Below are 20,798 nucleotides of genomic sequence, written 5' to 3'. Positions count from 1 at the left end.
GAAATCTTTAATTAAAAAAGAACAGTTGAACATATTCTACCAATATCGGTGAAAATGTATTAGCATAGTACTTTTGTTTTTAACCGCTGAAACATATGTTCTTTAAGTTTAAGACAAGTGAAATTAACTTTCAGAATATTTCGATATATCTCTTAGAAGTCTCAGACAGCTTTACTGATTTTCAGAAAGATTTTATTTGTCTATTGATAGGAGGAAAGTTATTGTATAGCTCTTTCATTCTCTCAGACACAAGTTCGGAATTCATTGGATGTCAGCGAGTACTGTAGCTATGACTCACTACGTCAGAATTCATCAAAATAAATTTTGAAGGCAAATTTAAAACTTGGTCGTATCACGCTATAGTCCTAATTACATAATTCTTGAATACATTGAGTTCTATTTATGTAGAGTATCAGAGCTGGCAAGTAAATGTGACGACATTAATGTACTCGCTGATCGCCGCAATTATCCAGAGCACTGGGAACGATTTTCTAATTATTTTTTTTACAGGGGGTGCTGATTTAAATTTTGGGAGAAAAAAAAGGTTTTTACGACAAATGGAGATAATTTGGTTATATTTTTTCTTTTTGCCACAACTTACAGAATTCCAGGGCATGCAATTCGTTCTCTAGTTCTGTACCGTTTAGATTACTGCAGTGGTATTCTCTCTATAACATTCCCATTCCTTAAGTAGATCGCATTCAGAGGCTTCAAAATTGGGCAGCTCGAATAATTTATCAAGTAACAAGATGTCACTTCTCTAAACCACTCCTTACACTGGCTTCCCATACGACATCGTATAGTTTTTTTTAAGTCTCAATAAGCAGGCACCTCTATATCTGCGTGATTGTCCGACCATATACATGATATACACCCCTCGCAGGAATGTACATGTACGAGCCTCCAGTATAGTGACCCATTCCGCTTCACATATAAAATCACTAAGAAACTGGCTGGAGATAGGACTTTTTTTACCATAACCGCTTCAAAATATTGGAATCGCTTACCTTTTACTCTTAGACAATCACCATCTGTTGCTTCATTTAAAAAGGGACTTAAAACCTTTTAGATTTTAGATTTATTTATTTCCGTTCAACAATTTTTTCAAAATACAATCAAAGTAACAATACATATTCAATATAATAGATATTACAGACAAATCAATGACATTTCGTAACAAATGTTGAATATAAATTAATCAAAACTACAATTTGTTGCAGTAATTTTATCGGTGAAAAGAAACAAGAAATGAACGGAGGGACTTGCCAAGAAAAGCAAAAGCTTGTAAAGAAGGCAAGCCCCTAAACTTATAGTTTCAATGCTAATCATAAACAAACTATATATACAACTATATACAAAATCGAGACGGACGCAGAAGACAATTTTTTTTCCAATACAGATTGTTAGGATTGTAAGGTTTCATTTTTATAGTTGTAACAATTTATTTTTCTTCTTGTAAGCGCTTTGGCCCATTCTGGGAAAAGAGCAGTATATAAATAATAAAAATAATAGCTCCCCCCACAAAAATATAAGTTTTGGGTGCATGCTTCGACACCCCAGCACCCCCTATTCCAGCCCACCCCACTATAGTAGATCACATTTTGATAAAATATTTGGTCTGAAATTATCACAACATTTACCATTCAGCGGGAGACAATTGAGGGGAAGGGTGTGGAATACATCAAGACGGTCCTAAGGGGCAAACCACATCATCATCATGATCACGGAGATACACTTCCTCCAGAAGAGCTAATAACTATAAGTGAAAAGGTATATCACAAGATATGAGTTATGTATTATTCAGAATTGTTTGTGTGTAAAATGAATCATGATCCATGACACTAACGTACATCAAAAGCGATCAAGATAATCCCCTGGTCTCATCCCATCCACTCTTTATCAGTTCTTTAACCCCTCTCAGTAATTCTGAACTGAATCATTTTCGATCCTTTGATGTCTTTTTTAATATGCTTTTCTGGATCGACCCTTCTCCTTTTCCGTCTCTACCCGACCCTTATAGACCCCCTCACGTAATCATCTTCCCCTATCATTTTCTGCGATCCCCTTTCCTCCCTCTCTCAATTTCTTCTTTATATGTCTTCCTTTTTTCTCAATACACCCTTAAATTCTCCCATTTTGCCGAACTGCGCACTATACAGGTTTAGGCCAAGGAAAATCCAGCCTTATATATTAAGTTATTATATGTTATGTGAGTGAGGAAAGTTTCTCCATCCCTAAATTGTACATGGAAATTGTCAGTTAGGGCCATTACCCCCCCTCTCCCAGCTGCCCCTACAAACTCCTAATAATAAAGACTGTTTGCCACACCTAGAAAGGAGGTAGAGGATCGAGGAGGGGGGGGGGGGTGAGGATGCGATGCGAATTCTCACGATTTTAATGTTTTTAGTTTAAAACAAAAGGTTACGACCTGCAATGGCAGAACACTTTGTCAGATTTTTACAATAATATACACCTGATTATTATTCTGTTCTCTGTCGATGGATCTTTTTCATTTCGTATTGTTTCTAGAATATAATACAATAAAGGATAAAGATCTAGTTCAAAGTCAATATTGTTTTATCAGGTCAGACAGCTAGCCTAAGCATGGAGCCACTTTTTTTCGAAATTCGATATTTCAGTATCTTTTCAACGTTTTCTTGCTCCCCCCTCTATTTTAATTCCTCCCCGTTGTTTTCGGATTCTTTATTAATATAAAAAAATCATGGGGTTATCGCCCTTTCTCTCCTGTAATACAGCCTCCGTTTGTTATTATAGAAAAAATGACATACACATTTTATGAGACACTGCGGTGAGACCAAAATGAAACATGAAAGGTGGAAGAAATGAAATGCGTATCTTATGCAATTTCTGTGGTTTAAACTATAATTCGTCGTACCTTTCACGGACAAATTTTCTGAATTTCTTCTGCAGAATCTCCCAATGCAGTATACCTCGTCTATTAATGACAGTCTTACAGACTAGCATATTTCTTGTGTGTGTGTGTCTTGTAATATTAAGACTAGGCATACGTGTCAAATTCATTAAATTGTTCTTGTATTTGAATTGAATATTATTTTCATATTCCATGATGGAAATTATTTCTATATCGATTACAAAATAATGCACATAAACAAAATAAACTATGATACAAGTAAATTTCTAAAAATCACTCTTAAAAGGTCGATTTCGAAAGTAAACAATATTATGTGAGAAAATTGGGGCTAAATTGGTTAGGTAAAATATTTAGAGAAAACATGTTCCGTGGGTAATAATTAAAAAAAAAACGTTGTGAATATGATTAACAAACATGTTCTCTCTTTACTAAATAATACATCGAATAAATTCTTGAAAAATTCAGCATCAAAATTTAGCAAAATCGTTCGAGGATTATTCATAATTCACATAATCATATAGTTTGTTACAAAGCAGTTTGTCGGACGATTAATGCTGAAGAATCGTCCCCCTTGTATATACTGCCGATAGGGTTAGCTACATGCACCTCTATCAGTGAGAGGACGCTCGCAGCTGGACCGGAGGACCCCCCCCCCCACCAAAAAAAAGGATAAAAGAACGTACCATGCAGGAGTGCGTTATTACGAAATTTTCACATATTGCGCGCATGCATTATAGAGTATTATTACGTCAGACTGATGCGCGCAGTACCTGTGTCGTTGTTATCAACACAAATATTCATTCTTAAAGTTTGGTTTGATGCTAGCAGACTTTGTATTCAGAGTTCTCTGGCGATATCCTTCTTTACGAATTTTCATTTTCAAAACAATTCCCTTCCACTTGGAAGAACTATCGTGTTTGATTCTTGTTGACAGCACTTACTATTGGAGTTGCTATTAACAATGACTTCGTTTACAATCAACTGGAATGACACACCAAAGAATAATTTTTTGGATGAATTTGAGAGACTCAAATCGCGACCCCTGCCAGCTTTTCTGCGACAAAAGCCAGGTATCACTGAAAGAAACGCCTCTTCCCTTCTCACTCCGATTGGACATGAAATGAAAGGAGAAATAGGAAGGAAAGTGAGTGAGTGTGGTGACAAGAAAAAGGGGAAAGACAGGTCAAAGAAGACTTCAAACAGTAAAAAAGGGTCAGCGTTAAAAGGAAGGGTTTCCAGTCTAATTGGTAATTAAACCATTTTCTTTCATTCACTATGAACAAATCCACAAAAGTGAAATATCATAATCATCAACAAGTCTGAAAAACTTTCTGTTAAATAATAAAAAATACACTAATTACTGAAACAGAAAAAAGGGTTTATAATTGTGAGACAATGACAGAACAAGAGTAGCCATTTTGTCACTACAATTTACTTTAAAATCGTCTCGGACTTGTTTTCTCCATTTCTATATCAGATGGAAATACAACTGCTGCTTCTAACTTTATTTATTTATTTATTTATTTATTAAACAATATTTCAATAGGGTGCCCTTTCAGCAAAAGCTGGTATCAAAAGGGGCCCTAAAAGCATAAAAACAGTACATGTATATACAAGTGGTAAAACATACAATGTAAAACAAGGTAAAAACATATAAATCGTACATAATTATTAGAAGACAGAAAGGCATGAAAAATTAAATCACTAAAATATTTGTGGTACAAGAATCATTGACATTTTAACATTTGCTGGACATTATATATGATTTCAGTTCTTTTTTAAAACTAGAGAGTGTGGTTAGGGTTTTTAAATGAAGGGGCAAGGAATTGAACATTGATATTGAGGAAATTATGAATGAGCATTTATAGTATTCAGTATTGCATTTTGGGACATCGAGTAGTAGATTGGAGGCGGATCTTGTATTTACGTTATGTTTTTCGGATACTAATTTAAAATTTTCATTAAAAAAGTCGGAAGATAAATTATTTAAGCTCTTAAATATAAATATACATCGAAAATACATTACTCTTTGGGGATAGGAGAACCATTCAAGTGTTTTAAATAACTGATCAGAAGGGGTGAGGACGTTTGCTTTGAGTATTATTCTGGCAGCACGTTTCTGAAGTTTTATTATTTGATTTGTTTGTGTGATAAATCTTAAACCCCATACCTCACAACAATAGTCAATTTGACTTTGGATTAAACAGTTATAGATTAGTTTAGCAGTGGTAACATCAATGAATGGATTAGCCCTTTTCAATATGGCGAGAGCAGCACATACTTTTTTACTAACGTGTTCTACATGATCATGCCAAAGAAGTTTATCGTCTATTATGACACCTAAACACTTAGTGGAGTGAACCTTATTTATTACTTTACCATCAAACGTGATAGAGATATCTGAATCTGAATTATTATATTTGTTCATTCTTTGTCTTGATCCCAGAATCATCATATTTGTCTTTTCAACATTGAGAATCAATTTATTTAATTTTAACCATTGGTTTAAAGCATTTACATCTTCTTGTAAAGCCAATTTCATACTATCTATATCACATCCTGATAAAAATAATGTTGTGTCGTCGTCATACATAATGACAGTGCATTGATCAAGCAAGCGAAGCTGTCCCAGAAAGTCTCGAACGCTCCTGTTCTTGGAAACATAAAGGTAAGACGCCATCTGATTAAGCACAACTTAGTCTTTACATGCTGTTTTTTTTCTTTCTCATTTTTAAAGTACTTATTCAATTCGTATTTATTGTGACTGCCGAAGAACTGTAAGCACAGATATAAATTGTTTTGACCTTAGACATTCCTCGGTTATCATTGCCTTTTTTTTTCTTCAGAAATGCCGTGAACCCTTAGTAACCAATCCAATGGGCGTCACCAGAGAGACAAGAGGGACCACTCCCTCATCGACAACCAAAAATATCAGGAACCTCTCCACGACAACCAACGGCGTCACGAATCTCTGATTGATCGTGTCAAGATAATGATCTCTTCGAGGGTTAATGAGAGACCAGATATTGCACGCGGGAGAGCCTACTCCTCCCCAAGTGAAGATTACATCACTCGTGATACATCAAAGGACTCGAGAAATGAGCAATCAACTGATGGTAGGCGTGGTCATGATGCTGGTACTTCACCAATCAGTGACGCGAATGGACAGCTGATGCCACGCCCACCTGCAACTCTTCAAGTTGTGTTGGCCAATAGGGTGTACGAGTACAGAAATAGAAGTTTCAAATTTGCTGCGCTTCGAAAGAAAAGAACATGCTAAATAGGGTTATCGTGGATAGGATGGGTTTGGAATCGATGCTTTGATTAGTTTGAAAGATTAAACTTCTTTTTTTTTATGTGTTTTCTTTTCATTTGAATTGCATTGTCATTGTGAATCACAGAATCAGTAATGCATTGAAATCTATTTTGAAGGCTATCTTGATTAAAAAGATGAGATAATGTGTGATGAATATGCTAGAAATATAGAGAGTGTGTATTTATGTGTGTGTGGGTGTGCATGTGTGCAGTTATGTACTGATCCAATTAATGTTTTGAGGGGTGCAAAACATGAAACATGGACAATATGGAGCGAGTATATCTCTCAAAACCTGTTACTGGAAAATTCGTCTCAACGGAAAAAAAATGCGGGTAGCTCGTTCCGCACATTACAGTCGTTCATAAAATCATTCTCTTTGATTTAGTTTTATTTTTTACATTTATTACAGCTTCAAACAGCTTATTTTAGAGGAAGAGCCTCCATGCGGCCGTACAGAGTCTACAGACTATATTTGTCAATAGGTTCGCACACAAATGCCGACCTTTTTTTCTCGTTGAAAACTTTTTTTAAGTTGCTTGTCAGATAGTCGTGGGGGAAATGTCTACCGTTTGATTTTTCGAAGTTAATGACGTTTCAACGTCGAAGATAACGAAACTGTTGACAAAATGAAGACGACCTCGTCCTCAAAACCCTTATACGGACTTGATCCTGTACTATATATCGCTAACCCGTCCCTTTCTCTTTCACTTTTTTTCTCTTATTCATATCTCATAACCTCCCACTTTCAGCCCCCCCCCCAACACACACTATTTCCCCTCCCCCTCTTTCTCTATGCATCGTTTCAATCACTTCTAGTCATCTCATTATAACACCGCCATCCCCTCAGTGGCGGCATCAGGATTTTTATACCAGGGGGGGGGGGGCATTGGCGGACCCGAAGCTTTTTGCCCGTGCACGAAATAGACCGCGTAGCGCGAGCTAAAAATTTTGATATAGGTCCCACTGACTCAAAAAGGGGCCTGTTAGCAATGACTCGTGAAGATGATATCTCACCAAATAAATAATGCAAGCTGAACATTAAATATTCTGAGAGTGTAACTTGATGTTCTAACTACTTTTTGTAACAACGATCAGGATGGGTATTTAACTAAAGAATTAATGCAAGCGCGTAGTGCGAGCTGAAAATTGTTGATATTAAGCACTATTTTTTTGTAATTATGAATATGTATATATCTCGCTTTTAAAATATTGAGAACTCGAATTATGAGAAGAATAACTTGTGCATATCGACTTGAACGCTGGATCTTTAAGCCCCATGTTATCCTATTCAACAGATCATTTATTAATCCAAATTAAGAGATTCATGTTGCTGACTAAATATTGCTGGGAGCTTCCAGTGACTGGATGGGAAATTTAAAAAATATAAAGATCGAAAACTGCTGGTTTGGAATACTTTACAGCTTGTTTAGATATATTTTTTAAAACAGTTTTCAAAATTGGGGGGGGGGGCTGCAAGTGTGGGGCAACGATCCTGACTTGGGGGCAAATGCCTTACTTGTATCCCCTCCCCATTCTTGATGCTGCCCCTGCAACCCCTCAAACACTCACATCCCCCAAACACGCCCACACACTCTCTCTCTCTCTCTTAATATCTTCTCTTCTAGAAAACTAAAAATTAAAAAAAAAGTCTCGTAGGTATTAAGATTCCGCTCGCCAGGAGATTTTTTAAACTGATTTTCTTCATACTTTCGCGGAGTTTTCATATCATAAATTGATGAAAAAAAGAATAAAAAGGAGATGTTTTGTATGCACCATTTATTAATTATAATCGAGATCGGTTACGATAGATGCTCTGCATTTTTCACACACATAGCCAAATAAGAATCCAAGGGTAAAAATTAGTACAATGTAAAGCGCTCAGAAACATAATGTAATAAGCGCTGTATAATTGTAACTTTAACTATTTATTAAAAGAATATAAGCTAATCAGGAGGAAAAGGCGTACTAGAATGGGAGAGTCTTATACAAAACGATGGGAAAGAGAATGAAGTTGCGAAAAACGATTATGAGCTCTGCATTTATCTGTCAGGTTAATTCTAGGCTTAGCATGCTTAGTGGGAGTCAGACAATGCAAGATGAAGAATTGTTAAAAATGGTAGATATCATTTTAGGAGCACTCAGTAATATGAGATAATCTGTTTACTCGTTTAGAATTTACACTATTTACACTTTACAATCTCATATTAATTTGTTTTCTTGCTTTTTGCGGCCAATGGTTGAAATCAAATGAGTTTCTTGTTTGGAGTGGGGTAGGACTTGTCTATGTCTTTTTTTTTCTCGAAAAGAAAGCATAAGACCCCCCGGCCTTCCCTCCCCGACTACTGAAATACAAACAAGGTCCACAGATGAATAATGGAATGATTCAGAATTACATGATTAAGAACATGGTCATCCGACGTGGGTACATCAATACTTTATATCACAAAGATCATATACGGCAATTTATTGATATAATTTATACGTCTTTAAATCAGTGAATAATCAAAACTGAATACGTTGAAAGGAGTGTAGCTGAGATTTCGATGCACACAAGAGTGGGTAGTAGATTTTCACCCTGCTTTTCTGCTACTCACTTTGCGAGTCCCAGCGTTGATAGAGTTGTCTGTAATGATTAATACAACCATGATTATTCAAATCACAGAAAACATGCCTCCTCCTGATAATGCTCAAATGCAAAAATTTGAACTAGTGTCCCAGAAAACAAAACGAATCGAAAAAATAAATGGCTTTTTTTAATAACTGAATCTTTACTATGATTGACAAAATGACATATCACTATGAAGCTTATCTGCTCTATAACTTAATGCTAGTGATCATGATACATATTTCACGCGTGAGTGAGCAAACAATTAACGAGAACGAAAAATACCATAAGAAGACATTCTCATTTTTTGCTATCGGATTTTGAAGTTTATCGACCTGCTCGACGGTTTGGTAAAATCACACAATAGATAGATATGGTGATCTGGGTCTCGTAACACAAAGGTTAGCGATTGATCGTACGCTCGATTTCTACGATTGATTGTACATTGTAGTCTAAGGAATCAATCGTAGAAAAATGTTCTACGATCATTGCTAAGTTTGTGTGACGGGCCCCTGGTGACCTTTGAATCAATTATCATGAGGCATGACTGGGGCGAGGCGGGGGGGGGCTAGATGTTTCAGTCCCTAACTTTTCCAAAACCGTGTAAAGAAATGTAAAAATAAGTATCTGATTGGTGATTTTTTTTTCTCATGGACTGGTCAGCCCCCATTCCTCCGGTGATGAAATATCCGATATGATATGTCATAATAGAATTAAAAGGTATGAATTATACTTACAAAAACCGTCTGCAATAATATTCGTCTTTCGTATCCCGCACGCACTTCTTTAACTCTATAGATGGAAGAAAAGGAAACTGAAAATTGGTATCTTTAAGGTAACATTTTTTCCCATTTTGTGCAGATTATGTACAAGAAAAATCATTATTGTTAACAATAATATGAAATGAACATTCCAAAAATCTGAAAAAACAGAAAACTTCATATAAAAAGAGTAAATGAAGACGTATCCAAAGTAATAACGAAACTTGGATCGATAGGTTTTCTGACGAGTGCTAAAAGAAGGCTCATATCTCTGTGTCCAATGGACCGTATATCGCATAAGATATAAGCCAGTTGTATAAGATATATGCTTGTTAACGATTGTAAAGGTACATACAATATGATTTTTACATTACACTTGTTTAGAGTGTCATATACCATTTTTGTGGAACACGATATACTGTATACACAAGGAGAAATGGGATACCCACCATTAGCATTGACTTCCTCACTAATTTGTGTATCTTCGCTGGAAACATTCGTTGCAATCGCGAGGGCAACCAGAAGAACACCTACAATTGCGAGTTTTAACGCCATATTTTTTTCTCTGATACAAAAGATATAAGCAAAGGTATTTTATTCAATAACCATCAAGTAATTAATGATAGTAATAATCGAAGATGATTTAGTTTAAGCCTGCTGTACTCAACTAATGATTATCAGTGTTAAGGTTCCAAAATGTGTGATGAACGGTCAAATAGATGACAAATAGAACTGGGCCCTACACACACCCTTGAGGTACAACTTTTGATGAATCGAGTGATTTACCGATTGCATTAATATTTTCATCGTAATCTCAAATGCACTACAGTATTGACAAAACAAATGTAACTGATCATTGCATTTCACCCTTCGAACAATGTATGACAATGGTTTTATCTGCTAACAGGCGGTTGTGTCAATATCAAAGATTTGAAAAATAACCATCTCATATTCATAAATCATCCTTCGCATTTGATTTCCTACAATCTATGGCTTTGGGAAGTCAAGGTTATAAGATAAAAAAATAATAATAAATAAGAAGCCGATCATGAATGATAAGTGATAAATTCACCATAATTTTCGTTATTTTATTTTCATTTAGAAAGAAGAGGTATGATGCAATTATTGCCTTAAATACTTCGGCTACTACACTACACTATAAATCGGACGAATCCGAGAATGAATCAAAATTTGTAAGCCAGGCTTCGCGACCTGACATGAGTGTTGGTAAATCATGTAACAAATTATTATTATCCCTACATGATATAATAAACAAAATTTGTTTCATCCCGTTTTATGACAGAGGCGCAACAAAATACTATGAACTAAATCACTATACATTTAGTTTAAAATTACCCCAGCTAGCAGTTTAACTGATATAAAAAGTTTTGAATCGCCAGTGTTTAGAATAACATATTAGACTTTAATGGGCAAATACAAAAAGAATAGTTTAAATATAATGCAACTAATCTAATTGTGATCTAACGTATTGAAAACCAAAAGAAGTTTACAGCTTCAACAGTAGTCCGGCAGCAATGCCTAGCGGGTAAATAAACCGGATAAATATATTTTTAAGATCGCATATTATTTCTTAAACTCCGAATAGGCCTAGATTACAAGAGATAATGCAGTGAAGTAACGCTGTGATATTTTATGAAAGTTAACAGAGAAAACTCAAATACTGTTGTCAAAGGATGACATTGTCGAATAGGAAAATCACTTACCTCGAAAGTCAGGTGTTGTCAGGTAAAGAAAATGATCTGCAGTGATCTTCTCATCCGCTGATATCAATGGTAAAAGAGTGTCAAAATCACATCTTTTATCCAGTTTCAGAACCACCCGTATACTTGTCTTCGTTGTGATTTCTTTGACCACACTCATTTGATTCTTGGTCATGTTGGTCGTAAGAAATAAACATTGCTGCTATATTTATGTTAATTGTGATTTGATTTTGAGGCAACGAAATCTTTGATTAAAAAAGAACAGTTGAACATATTCTACCAATATCGGTGAAAATGTATTAGCATAGTACTTTTGTTTTAACCGCTGAAACATATGTTCTTTAAGTTTAAGACAAGTGAAATTAACTTTCAGACAGAATATTTCAATATATATCTTAGATGTCTCAGACAGCTTCACTGATTTTCAGTAAGATTTTATTTATCTATTGATAAGTTGAAAGTTATTTTATCTCTTTCATTGTCTCAGTCACAAGTTAGGAATTCATTGGATGTCAGCGAGTACTGTAGCTATGACTCACTACGTCAGAATTCATAAAAATAAATTTTGAAGGCAAATTTAAAACTTGGTCGTATCACGCTATAGTCCTAATTACATAATTCTTGAATACATTGTGATATGAGTTATTTTATGTAGAGGGAGTATTAGAGTTGGCACGTAAATGTGACAACATTAATGTACTCGCTGATCGCCGCAATTATCCAGAGCACTGGGAACGATTTTCTAATTATTTTTTTTAACATGGGGTGCTGATTTAAATTTTGCGAGAAAAAAAGGTTTTTACGACAAATGGAGATAATTTGGTTATATTTTTCCTTTTTGCCACAACTTACAGAATTCCAGGGCATGCAATTCGTTCTCTAGTTCTGTACCGTTTAGATTACTGCAATGGTCTTCTCTCTATAACATTCTCATTCCTCAAGTAGATCGCATTCAAAGGCTTCAAAATTGGGCAGCTCGAATAATTTATCAAGTAACAAGATTTCACTTCTCTAAACCACTCCTTGAATTGTTACACTGGCTTCTCATACGACATCGTATAGTTTTTTAAGTTACATTTTTGTTAGTTTTTAAGTCTATCAATAAGCAGGCACCTCTATATCTGCGTGATTGTGTGACCATATACACCCCTCGCAGGAATGTACGAGCCTCCAGTAGTGACCCATTACGCTTCACATATAAAATCACTAAGAAACTGGCTGGAGATAGGACATTTACCATAACCGCTTAAAAATACTGGAATCGCTTACCTTTTACTCTAAGACAATCACCATCTGTTGCTTCATTTACAAAGGGACTTAAAACATTTTTTCCAATCCATATTTTTAGGATTGTAAGGTTTCATTTGTATAGTTGTAACAATTTATTTTTCTTCTTGTAAGCGCTTTGGGCCATTCTGGGAAAAGCGCAGTATATAAATAATAAAAATAATAGCTCCCCCACGAAAATATAAGTTTGGGGTGCATGCTTCGACACCCCAGCACCCCCTATTCCAGCCCACCCCACTATAGTAGATCACATTTTGATAACATATTTGGTCTGAAATTATCACAACATTTACCATTCAGCGGGAGACAATTGAGGGGAAGGGTGTGGAATACATCAAGACGGTCCTAAGGGGCAAACCACATCATCATCGTGATCACGGGGATACGCTTCCTCCAGAAGAGCTAATAGCTATAAATGAAAAGGTATATCACAAGATATGAGTTATGTATTATTCAGAAAATTTGTTTGTGTGTAAAATGAATCATGATCCATGACAGTAACGTACATCAAAGGCGATCAAGATAATCCCCTTGTCTCATCCCATCCACTCTTTATCAGTTCTTTAACCCCTCTCAGTAATTCTGAACTGAATCATTTTCGATCCTTTGATGTATTTTTTAATATGCTTTTCTGGATCGACCCTTCTCCTTTTCCGTCTCTACCCGACCCTTATAGATCCCCTCTACGTAATCATCATCCCCTATCGTTTTCTGCGATCCCCTTTCCTCCCTCTCTCAATTTCTTCTTTATATGTCTTCTTTTTTTCTCACTAGTATACACCCTTAAATTCTTCGATTCTGCCGAACTGCGCACTATCTATACAGGTTTAGGCCAAAGAGAATCCAGCCTTATATATTAAGTCATTGTTATGTGAGTGAGGAAAGCTTCTCCATCCCTAAATTATATACATGGAAATTGTCAGGGCCATTGCCCCCGCCCCCCCCCCCCGCAGCTGCCCCTACAAACTCCTAATTATAAAGACTGTTTGCCACACCTAGAAAGGAGGTAGAGGAAGAGGAGGGGGGGGGGTGAGGATGCGATGCGAATTAATCTCACGATATTAATGTTTTTAGTTTAAAACAAAAGGTTACGACCTGCAATGGCAGAACACTTTGTCAGAATTTTTACAATAATATACACCTGATTATTATTCTGTTCTCTGTCAATGGATCGTTTTCGTTTCGTATTGTTTCGAGAATGTAATACAATAAAGGATAAAGATCTAGTTCAAAGTCAATATTGTTTTATCAGGTCAGACAGCTAGCTTAAGCATGGATCCACTTTTTTTCCGAAATTCGATAATATTTCAGTCTCTTTTCAACGTTTTCTTGCTTTCCCCTATTTTCATTCCTCCCCGTTGTTTTTGTATTCTTTATTAATATAAAACAAAATCATGGGGTTATCGCCCTTTCCCTCCTGTAATACAGCCTTCGTTTGTTATTATAGAAAAAAAAATGACATACACATTTTATGAGACACTGCGGTGAGACCAAAATGAAACATGAAAGGTGGAAAAATGAAATGCGTATCTTATGCATAATATGCAATTTATGTGGTGTTAACTATAATTCGTCGATTGGCAAGCTACCCGTAACTTTCACGGACCAATTTTCTGAATTTCTTCTGCAGATTCTCCCAATGCAGTATACCTCGTCTATTAATGACAGTCTTACAGACTAGCATATTTCTTGTGTGTGTGTGTCTTGTAATATTAAGACTAGGCATACGTGTCAAATTCATTAAATTGTTCTTGTATTTGAATTGAATATTATTTTCATATTCCATGATGGAAATTATTTCTATATCGATTACAAAATAATGCACATAAACAAAATAAACTATGATACAAGTAAATTTCTAAAAATCACTCTTAAAAGGTCGATTTCGAAAGTAAACAATATTATGTGAGAAAATTGGGGCTAAATTGGTTAGGTAAAATATTTAGAGAAAACATGTTCCGTGGGTAATAATTAAAAAAAAAACGTTGTGAATATGATTAACAAACATGTTCTCTCTTTACTAAATAATGTATCGAATAAATTCTTGAAAAATTCAGCATCAAAATTTAGCAAAATCGTTCGAGGATTATTCATAATTCACATAATCATATAGTTTGTTACAAAGCAGTTTGTCGGACGATAAATGCTGAAGAATCGTCCCCCTTGTATATACTGCCGATAGGGTTAGCTACATGCACCTCTATTAGTCTAGGAGCCAGGGGGCTTTATTCAGATTTTTTGGTGGGGAAGGTTTGACAAGCTTATCCGGGGTAAAATTGTGCGCTGATTCCGAAAATTCCACTCTTATTGACCTTACTCACGCCCTTTTGGTCATTTTTGCCAAATTTTGGCAAAAATGACCAATTTGACCACTCTTTGGAGAATGGTCCCTTAACAGACTGCTTTTGTAGCCACATGCAATTGAAAGGATCTATCTTAAGTAAAAATGCACACAGATTCCAGATAAAGTGCTTTCATTTGCCAAATCACAATAGCAGTGGTCATTTTGGCCATCATTTGGCCAAAAATGACAATTTTCATGATTTTTTGGCCGAAATGTGTTACAAATATTGATCAGAGCTACGACTGGATGTTTTTAGAAATCCACATTTATTTTCAAAATGTGCGCTGGATCATAACCATCAACCTCATGTAATTTATTCCGTCAGTTTTGACCTATGAGGGTCATTTTGGGTACTCTAGACATTTCATTTTCATTTCATTTCGTTTATTTCCACAATAACAGCAAAGATAATTATTTTACAACAGAAATGTGAGTATAGAATAAATTAACAATTAGAAATATTGAAATAGTTCACAAAGGTCCAGTACAGATATAATGTATAATTGAATTTTAGAAAGTTCAGTTTTAACTTAAATGCTAGCTGTATATTGTGGGGGAAACCTTGGAAAGCGGAGCTTGTAATTCAGGTTCCCCAAAATAATATTACAGTATCATTAATTAATGAAAATGGTATAAAAAGATACAAACTAGACGGGACGATACAAGACTACACTAAACGGGACAAGTACATCAGAACAACTCAAGCACAAACATGGGACAATGAACAGCCTCCTGCAGGAAAATCATAGTGTAACATTATAGTTATTTATCAGTGTAGTCTTAAGCTTATGTTTGAACGAAAATAAGCTTGGTGTCAGTTTTAAAGATTCATCTAGAGAATTCCAAAAATGGGGACCAGTATAAACAATAGTCTTCTGTTTGTAAAAAGTTCTGAGCTTCGGAAGATGGAAAGATGACGATAATCTGGTGGGGTAGCTGTGCAAAATCTCGTTTCTTAAAAACAGTAAACTTAAGGAAGTTGGCAGCTCTCCTTGGTTTAACTGAAACATAAAGCAGCCCAGGCGAAGAGAGTACAAATCCTGTATTTTTAAAACTTTATTGGAGAAGAACAATTGATCTGAGTGAGCTAATCTGTGTTTATGACAAATGATTCTCATTATTCTTTTCTGTGTAAGTAGTAGTCTATCCAACTGATTTCTAGAGGAACTGCCCCAAGCTAATATCCCATAATTTAAGTAAGAAAGAATAAGGGTATTATACAAATTTGATAAAACGTTTGGAGGCAAAAAAGTTTTTAGTTTGTTTATGACGCCAACATTTCTAGATAAAAGTTTTGATAAATACGTAATGTGCGGCTTCCATGAAAATTTGTTATCTATATATAGACCAAGAAATTTCGTTGAATCGACAATATCGATTAAAATATTATTAAGAAAGACGTTCCTGGGTAGAGCTGTGATTGAATTACTAAAAAGCATGCACTGGGTCTTTGCAACATTTAAAGAAAGTTTGTTACAACAGATCCATTCATGAATACATCTGAGTTCAGTATTTACTATGTTTACAAGAGTATCAGGATTTTTATGTGAAAAGAAAACACTGGTGTCATCTGCATATAATATGAAAGACAAGGCCTTTGATGAATCCTGAAAATCGTTGATATATAGAATGAATAATAATGGCCCCAAAAGCGAACCCTGGGGTACTCCGCAAATCATGTCATTATAATCGGAATTAGAATTGTTTATGGAGACAAACTGTTTTCTTCCAGTAAGATAACTTCTGTACCACTCCAAGGCCTTCCCCCTAATTCCATAATGTGATAGTTTAGACAATAAGATTTCATGGTCAATGGTGTCAAAGGCCTTGGAGAGGTCCAGAAAGATACCAAGAGTGTGAAGGTGGTCGTCAACAGCAGTCGCTATATGATTAATGAAATATAAGATTGCATGTGTTGTTGAATGCTTTTGCCTAAAGCCAAATTGTGATTCTGATAAAAGACCAAAACTCCTCACAAATTTTATTGTACGATTGTATATAATTTTTTCTAAGACTTTGGAAATAGAAGATAAGAGAGATATAGGTCTATAATTACTTATATCGGACGGATCTCCCTTTTTGTAGATAGGAACTACCTTCGCAATTTTCATTCGGTCGGGAACTATACCATTAACAAGAGATAAATTCATGACGTGTTCTAAAGGAATAACAATTTCGTTAATGATATCTTTTAACAAGTCATTACTTATTTCATCATAGCCTGGACTTTTTTTACTTTTAAGTTCTTTTACTATCTTTATGATTTCATTAGCATCGGTTGGAATAAAAAATAGTGAATGTGGGTTTTGGTTCTTTAGAAAGCATTCAAAGGTTTTATCTGTGTGTGGTATTTCGTTGGCAAGATTTGGACCAATGCCTGAGAAATAATTATTAAAGTTCATAGCTATATCAAAATTATCATCAATAACTGAATTGTTGATCTTCACATGTTTTATAGTATTGCGATCTTTTTTCTTATTTAAGACATCATTGATTACTTTCCATGTATCTTTTATATTATTTGAACTCGCTGCAAATTTAGAACAATAAAATTTCTTTTTTTCAGATCTCAAAAGAGTTGTCAAGGTGTTTTTATATTTGACGTATTTTTCACGAGCAGCATCTGACGGGTTTGCACGATACTTGTAATAAAGGTTATTTTTTCTATTGATAGATCTTAAAAGTGATTTACTAACCCAGGGGTTTCGTGGTGTCCGTTTGTTGTTTGGTTTATATTTTACAAGAGGGATACATTCATTAAAAGAATCGAGAAGGATAGTCATGAAATTATCATATGATTCGTTAACATCGTTTGTAACTAATACTTCGTTCCATTTGAGTGAACTTAGCTTATCCTTGAGTTTGGCAATCTTTTCAGGGGTAATTTTCCTAACCATTTTTACATGAGAAGAGTACGAGTTGTTATCAAAGAGAGATGGTATCCTAGCGAAAATAAGAAAATGGTCAGAGATGTCAGACAGAATGACACCAGAATCAATTTCTCTCTCAACGTTTGAAAAAATATTGTCAATTAAAGTTCCTGAATGAGAAGAAAATCTAGTGGGTCTGGTAATCAACGGAATAAATGAAAATGATAATAAAGTGTTTAGAAAATCTTGAGAGAAATTATCCTCTCTGCATTTTAAGAGGTCAACATTAAAATCGCCCATCAAAAAGCAATGTTTATTTTGAAGCAAAGGATTAGAAAGCAGTTGTTGTAATTCATTTAGAAACGTATTATGATCGGAAGAAGGTGGACGATAAACTGTACCTATAACTACGTTTTTTCTTTTGGATAATGTTATTTCGATAAAAACCGTCTCCATCGTTTCATTCATCAGATTTAAGTCATGAAGTACAATGTAATGCAGGTGTATTGGAACGTACAGTGCTACTCCACCACCTCGCCTATTTACTCTATTATTAAATATAAGGTTATGCTGAGACAAGGAATGTATAGTGTGAGGAGCATCCGTAAACCAGGTTTCGGTCAGGCCAATAACAAAAGAATCTACTTTAGTATTATCTAATAATAAGCTCAGTTGTTCGAAATTTTTATTTGCACTGCGGATGTTAAGATGCAAAAGGTTCAAGTCATTCTTTCCAGCTGACTTTAAATTGTTGACAAATTGGTTCTGGGTGTAGTATTGAGATTTAACAAAGGATTTGTCATTGACATCAAAAGTATATTCAAATTCTTCTACGTTGTTGTTCATAGTGTCAGAAATATTTTGTTCATATTGTTCGTCAGAAATCGAAAAACTGCCAGCATTTTGCTGTAATTGAAAACGAAGGTTCAAATCAAAGTCACTGACATCACTAAATGGAAAACTACTCATGCCAAGTAAAACAAGACTGAAAAATGAATATTTCCAGGTGAAGCAAGACTACATAATCAATTGAGGTTAAACAAATAAGGAGCACCAAAGAAACTTCAGGCAACAGCTGCAGAAGGCCACATAGAACGAATAAACAGAACATGAATTTGAACGGAAAATTTAAGCACATATAACTACAACGATAAGCATACGTGTAGATTTTCCTCTGTAGATGGCAGCTAAATCAGCTGTGGCTTTCAGCCTATGCCCTATACATGTATACAAAGATCAATATCATTTGCAATTAAATCTTGTAATAATCTTGACTGAATGAACTTAACAATTATGTTATACAGTACCATCACAGTGAGCATGATGAGAGAAAAAAAAAAAAAAAAAAATAGTGAGCACATTGTAGGTAAGCATTCCAATAAAAAATTCATACTTTTCATGGTGGAAAGGAAAAGAAGAAAGAAGTAAATTGAAAGAGAGAGAGAGAGAGAGAACGAGAGAGAAAACCACGCATACGATCTGTTAAATAATTATATACAGCATTAAAGCTATAATCTTTCGGTGTTGATGGAAATTCAAACGAGTGTTGTTAGCGGTATCATTCCCACCATGATACTAAAATTATTTTTCTTTTCTTACTCTTCTTCCTTTTCAAAGACAGCAACTAGAAAAAAAAGCTCATTCCCAATACGGAAACACTCATTCTATATACTTAACATTAGCGTTTGACTAACCAAAACAGATCTGGCTGTGTGCATCAAAGTTCACATGTTTACGAATTTACTTTTTCACTCCCCGAGCAACCAACCAAGAAGCCACCGAGTCGGCCAAGGGACGAATCCGTCACAATTTAGTACACTGTTCTACTCAATTCTTCATGCTTTAGTTTCAATTCTTCATGCTTTAGATTTAGTTTAGACATAAATGACCATTCGCGCAATTTGCATTATTAACTGTTCAAATAGGCAGGAAATTGAGGTCTTCAGCATGTTTTTTCTTCTTCCCTCATAAAATGAGAAGGCATTTAAATGTCCTTCAAGGTAAAATTTTATGCTGATTCCAAATATATCATTCATAATAACCCTATTTAATAGCTTGTGGTAATTTTGACCACTTATGATCCTCAAAATGGCCAATGACATAGGTTCATTTTACCCCCAAATACTTCGAACGTTACCAGAACCATTACAAGGTGTGCTGCGACACCTAACATTGGTGTGTTAATCCTTTAAATTGAACATCTCACAAAGTATTTTGACCTTATGTAATTTATTCCATCAGTTTTGACCTATGAGGGTCATTTGGGGTACTTTATACATAACTGACCCTTTACGAAGTTTTGCATAATAAAGTGCACATATACATGTAGGCAGGAATTTGAGGTCTCATAGCGTGTTTTATCTTCTTCCCAATATAAAATGCAAATGCGTTCAAAAATCCATCCTGTGTAGAATTTTATGCAGATTCCAAATATATCAGTCTCATTGGCCCTATTCAATAGCTTATGGTTATTTTGGCCACTTATGGCCCTTAAAATGACCAATGACATCAGATCATTTTACCCCCAAATACTTCGAACGTTACCAGAATCGTTACAAGGGTGTGTTGCGACACCTAACATTGGGGTGTGTTAATCCTTTAAATTGAACATCTCAAAATTATTTTGACCTCATTCCATCAGTTTTGACCTATGAGAGTCATTTTGGATACTTTAGACATAACTGACCATTCGCACATAGGCAGGAATTTGAGGTCTTCAGTGTGTTTTATCTTCTTCCCTTATAAAATGGGAATACATTTAAATGTCCCTTTTGTATAGAATATTATGCTGATTCTAAATATATCAGTCTTAATGACCCTATTGAACACCTAATGGTCATTTTGGCCACTTATGGCCATAAAAATGACCAATAACATCAGTTCAATTTATCCAAAATACCTCAATGTTACCAGAATCGTTACCAGGATGTGCTGTGACATCGAACATTGGTGTATTAATCCTTTAAAATGAACATTTCAAAAGTATTTTGACCTCATGTAA

The 20,798-nt window shown here is 35.1% G+C and overlaps 1 long non-coding RNA gene across 1 annotated transcript; it reads right to left on the bottom strand.

The window, feature by feature from the left end:
* Positions 1-7,480: 7,480 nt before the first annotated feature.
* LOC121423070 lies at positions 7,481-11,485 on the bottom strand. Its single transcript, XR_005971230.1, has 4 exons — positions 11,300-11,485; positions 10,025-10,140; positions 9,552-9,606; positions 7,481-8,832 (listed from the first exon to the last, which is right to left on the bottom strand). It is a non-coding gene; the product is annotated as an uncharacterized LOC121423070 (long non-coding RNA).
* Positions 11,486-20,798: the final 9,313 nt, after the last annotated feature.

Source organism: Lytechinus variegatus, chromosome 10 (genome assembly GCF_018143015.1).
Source record: "Lytechinus variegatus isolate NC3 chromosome 10, Lvar_3.0, whole genome shotgun sequence".
Classification (NCBI taxonomy): domain Eukaryota; kingdom Metazoa; phylum Echinodermata; class Echinoidea; order Temnopleuroida; family Toxopneustidae; genus Lytechinus; species Lytechinus variegatus.
The sequence above is the reverse complement of the archived record's forward strand: the minus strand, read 5'-3'. Positions and strand labels throughout refer to the sequence as shown.